Consider the following 6000-nt stretch of genomic DNA (forward strand, 5'->3'; position numbering starts at 1 on the left):
TTCATTCATATACTTTGATAAAAGGCAGGTGGCTTTTGGATAAAAGGCAGGTGGCCATACTGATTTTCTTAGGATACAGGAGCTGATAGAAGGATGTATAGGGCTGTTCAGGGAGCTTTAAAGGGTTGATAGGAAATTACCCCTTCACCTAGTCTGAGAGGGTAGGTAGGTACTGCTTTTGTCACTGCTTCTTTTTATGATGTAAGGGGCAATCATCAGATGATTGGAGTTCCAGTAGCACCAAGAAGCTGACAAAGAGGATCTAGACTTCATTAGCGGGAAACTGAAATTATTTAGAAATTGTAAGGAACAGGTTAGGTCCCTGGAGTCTGCATAGGGAGGAAGCAGTTGCTAGGCACAGAGTGAAATGTAGCATTTCTGTTAATTTGGAAATAATGCGAGGAAATATAAAAATATTTTACACCTTTAATAACACATTCAGAATATACTAAACCAAATGAAGTAGTTTAGACATTTACATCAACATTACCATCTGTGCAGATAGTGCAGTATTTTAGCTATATCAAATACTATTCCTGTAAGAAGTGACAAGGGGGAAAAATGGTACAGAGAGGCAAGATCATTATTATATTATCCTGCTGCTGTAAACCAAGTAAACTTCCATAGTCAGAAGTACAGTTTAAAGCAACGAACAAGTTGACTTGGAAACAGTGAAAGTCAAATTTGATTTGACACTTGTCACATTTACTTTTTCAAACTTTTCACAGATTCTAAGATCAGAAGGAACTATTATGATCATCTTGTCTGACTTCCTGCATCATACATTTCATTCTGTAATTCACCCTATAATTCTAGATCAAGCCCACAACTCTTAATTGAGCTGGAGCGTCTTTTAGAAAGACATCCAATCTTGACTCAAAAACTTCAAGTGACGGAGAATCCACCACATTCCTAGATAAGTTGTTCCAATGACTAATTACGCTCATGGCTAAAACTTTACACTTTATTTTTAGTCTGAGTTTGTCTAATTTCAACTTGCAGCCATTGGATCTGGTTATACTTTTGCCTGATAGTAGCCTGGATTGAAGAGCCTTCTATCAGAACCTTTTCCCCATAGACCACAATGAAGTCACCACTTAGTCTATTTTATTCAAGAGAAGGCTTTCTTCTCACTGAGAGGCAGGTCTTCCAGATCATTCACATAGAGCTCTTTTCTGAACTCTGTCCAATTTGTATTTTTAAAAAGTGTTGAAACCAGAACTGAAAACATTATTCCAGTAACTTTCACTAATGCTATACACATTGGTAATACCTCCTCTTCCTTACTTCTACTCTATATGCTTCTGCTCACAATCCAGGGATTGCACTATTAGCCACCACATCACATTGACAGATTATGTTCAGTTGATTACTTACAGTGGCCCCAAGTATTTTTTTTTTTGAATTACTGCTTTCCAAAATACAATTCCCCATCCTATAAGTGAGACCTACATTCTTTGTTCATAATGGTATGTATGATCTAACATACCTTTGGCTCTTCTTTAGCTGTGTAAAAAACAGCAAACAAAAACACCATGTTGTTCAAGGGTCAAGTGAGCCCAGTTTACCAAACAATCCAGACTGTTCTATAGAATTGAGCTGTCATTATTTACCACTTTACCAATTTGTGTCACTTGAAAATTTTACCAGCAATGATTTTATATGTTCTTGCTGATTACTAATAGAAATATTAAATAGCATTAGACCAAGAACGCATTCCTGGATGCACCCCGCTAGAAACACTCCATTAGATGCCTCCTTATTTACAATTAATATCTGATAAATATTAAAAAGTAAGTTTTTAATCCATTAATAGATATATGGATTTAATTAGTGGTATTTATTAATATCAGAATATATAAGATAGTCATTTGACTTACACGAATCTATGTGTAACATGTCAGTATAGTTACTATATCAATAGTTACCTCTATCAATTAAGCTTCTAATCTCAAGACATACTTGACATAAAACCATCTTGATTGCATCAATTATGCTACCATTCTTTATTTATTTATTTACTGATTGCATCCCGTATCAGCCTTTCCATGTTTTTACATTGGATTGATATCAAGATAACTGGCCCATAGTTACTATGTAGCCTTTTTTTAAAAACTTTGGCACAACATAGGCACAACATTAGCTTTTTTCCAGTCTCTAGAACTTCCCCAATGTTCCAAGATTTCCTCAAGAATTAACATTAATTACTCAGACAGTTCTTCAGACAATTTTTTTTTAAACTCTTGAATGAAGTTTATCTAGTTCTGTAGATTTAAAAACATGCAGGTTAACACATTAAATATTCATATCAGTTTCAAAATTATTTTGCCAGTTTTTCTGATATTTTTAGCCAAAATTTGAGAATAGAAGTAATTTCAGCATACAACCTAGTACTTCTTGGTCCAGATACACGAAACTGCACAGTAATGCCATGACGCCCATAAATTGCTCAGGCAGTCACATGACTATTGTATTTTCCTTCCATGCATTAAATGAACTTGGATTTTGAGAGGCTGTCACCACAGATACAGTTCTAGCTAATATAGTTTATGAAATGTATTTAAAAAATGAAAATATGCATATTTTCTCTTACTTCTATTACAGTTTATCTTTTTTTCCCACTCATCCTACAACCCAAATGGATTCTAAAGTTTTATTTACCCACACTGGTGAACACTCTGAGTGGTGGAGATCACCCATAGCAAGAAAAAGTGCATAATCAAGCTCCATGTAATTAAGAGCTTTAGGAATGGGCCATGATGTGTAAGACTTCCCTTAATTCCCACACAGATTAAGTCTGCCACCCCATCCTAGTGTCAATGGTCCCAGTCATCAACCTTCATGATTTAATTTTATAATAAACCTTATCTAGTTTAAAAATATTCCAATTTGTCACCTCTCACTCATCACGTTTTATGATAAAGAAACTTTATAACTATTCTTATTTCCTTTACAATCTGTTGCCCTAGACTGTACTCCCTCTAATTTAGCTATGTATTTCTTCAGTTGTACTGCATTAATTAACTCAGTGTCATTTAAACTATACATAGCTGAGATATTATTTTACACTTCATATTTTACCTCGACTAGATGCCTGATCTATCAAAATTATCCTGCCATACAGTTACCTCCCATGTTTCTTAACCATGCCCTTCATTTTAGGCTCATCTGCAAATTGAGATATTACACATTATATTTAAAATGATTTAGTCAAAGCTATATTTACTGTGGGGCTTCATTCCTTGCCAGATTCCACAGACCACACACTTCTGTCTCGAATCTTCTACCTGCTAGCCATTTATTCACTCACCTTAATAAGCTATGTGACTCACCTTTAGGAAGTTTATACAATAATCCATAATTTCAGACAGACTCAGATAAAGAATTTCTCCTTTTAGGGAGGAGTTGCTATCCTGAATGGTGGCATCCTTTTAAGGAGGAGTTGCTATCCTAAATGGTGGCATATGGATCGCTGGTGGTCTTCAGAGTGCTGTATTGTGGTCAATGGAGAGCTGGCCACTTGATCACTGCTAGAAGCAGCTGAAAACAGGATCACCAAGAAGCCTCCCGGCCTGTACCCTTGAGGCAAAATGCTGGTACATGTGAAGAGCTGTACTGAAAGGAGATTAAAAGACTAGCACTTCCTCTCAATGCCAGAAAGACAGAATAAGAATGAATTCATAGGAGAGGAACCAGAGTGAATAAGGGAATCACCCTAGACCCCGCCAGTTAAGAGACTGAAAGAACTAAACATATTTTTTAGCTAACAAGTGGGGGAGGAAAAGAATAACTGTCTTTAAGTCTATAAATAGTGCAAATGCAAGGACAAACAGGAATGATTTAGTGTGGTCGAATGGACCTGCCAAGTCCTGAGGAAAAGCAAATTTTATCTAAATAAATAAGAGGTCTACCCCCTACTGAATCTTGGCAGGGGGTAGACTAGATGATCCTCATGGTCCCTTTTAACCCTATGATTCTAAGTTTGAAATAGGACAAAACTGAGCAAATTAATACATATGTTGAATGCAAGGAAACAGACACCTAACGATGAGGTCTATTACCACTGTAAAATAGCCCCCAAGGAAGCAAGAGAAGCCCCATCCCTGGCTTCATTTAAAACTCAAAAGGATAAAACTGATAATGCAGCAAGATGAACAATCACGCAGTGGTAGGTGGATGGATAAGATGACTTAAGCCTCTTCCACCTCTCATTTCTATTCTTTCCTTTTCTGCTTCTCGCATCATTCCAAATGTCCATATGCACCACACCAGTAATTTGATTAATTAAGACAACTGAGATGAACAGTTTCAGTCTAAAACTAATTAGACAGACCCAGGGTTGTGGTTTCTCTCTTAGACATCATTGCCACGTAGAAGCCACAAGCTTGAGTGCAACCTAATCACATGTGTTTAGCAGGCAAAATGGGAATACAAAATCACTTCCAAAAATCTATGGAAAAATGTGCAAATCTTTTTATCGTCAAGTACCCTCTAGTGGCTGTTCAAGGTTACAATTGCTTCAGAGCAACCCAATAGTTGGCTCTGAAAGAATAACCGGTATTTATTTTTCTCGTTTTGAATTTTAACCAAAAGGGGCACTCGTTTAACTGTTTTAGAATGTTTTTGTATTTATTGGAAGACACCATTTCATAAATAAAGAATTATAAAACTTGTGTGTATCAGTTTTCTAAAAAATATATAGTAATTATTACTAAAATAATTCATTTGGAAACAGATTTAGAACACACCTATTCATAATCCTTCAGAATTTTGATTGTTTAAATACAGACAGGCACTTAAATACTCAACACATTTGCATAAATTAGAGTTGGTTGCAACTTGGTTAGCTGAAATCAAAGAATTTTGATTTAGCTTTCAACATGAAAAAGAAATACCGAGTTTATTAAAACATCCTAAATAGAACAAAAATTATGCATGCAGAGGATGTAGCCACACTTTTGGGTAGCATATATTAGCAAGCAGCCAAATTTACAATTACATATTATTAGATTAGCAGGCTGCGGATAATTCTTTAGTATTCCTTCATGTTAATAACAGGGGAAGTGATTTGGTAGAAGAACCCAATTAAGCCTTTGCCCATCCCCTAAACAGAGCTGTTTGGCAAGTCTCCTTTCCCACACAGGGTAGATGTCAGTGCATGGGTGGGATGGAGCCTCAGTATCATTCTTCCCATTACTGTGATAGGAAGTCCTCTTCAGGAGAAACATTTCTTGTGATTACTTTGTGACAGTTGTCAAAATGTCCCAAAATGGTGTTCCATTTCTTTTGATGCAACAGTGACGATACAGCAGGTGAAGCAGGGGACCAGGAGCATAACATCCAACATTTATTTCCATGGAACTGAAAGAGTCAATAGCTGGATCACTCTCTTTCTGCTGCTGCTGGTAGGTGAGAGTTGCCAGGGACATTTTCCCAAATATATTATAGCTTTGGTGAAAATATTAAACAATTAGGAAAAAGGTAAGAAGCATGTGTCCTGCTATTGCTAAAGGAAAAAAATTAAAAAAAAATATTAAAAAAAAGTTCAAGAAATGCAGTTGTATCAGATACTCACATAGCTTAAGGTGTGAGAGAGTATATGGTATGTTTATATATGTTACTTATGAGACAAACGCTATAAAATACTTGCCTGAAGTGAGGTGTAAGCGAGACATTACACATTCAAAGTAAAGACTTCACAACAGGTAAGAGATTAAACTGCACATAATAGAGATGAACATTATGTCAGAAGTAAATTGAATCCACCTTCACATGTGCAATAAATATCCGTCCTAATAAAGGGAAGCTATATCCTCAATACAGTATTCAGAGCAACGGAGAGTTATGCAGTTCACAAGCCATGAAATAATGTCCTTTCATACGTGGCAACCAAGGAGCTCTGCAGCAGGAAAGATGGCTCTATTCTACAGATGGCACATGCAATTTTTTCCCCCATACTACAAATGACACAAGGAAGAAAGGCTACTCAGCCATGTAATT

This window comes from Mauremys mutica, chromosome 6 (assembly GCF_020497125.1).
Source record: "Mauremys mutica isolate MM-2020 ecotype Southern chromosome 6, ASM2049712v1, whole genome shotgun sequence".
NCBI classification, from domain to species: domain Eukaryota; kingdom Metazoa; phylum Chordata; order Testudines; family Geoemydidae; genus Mauremys; species Mauremys mutica.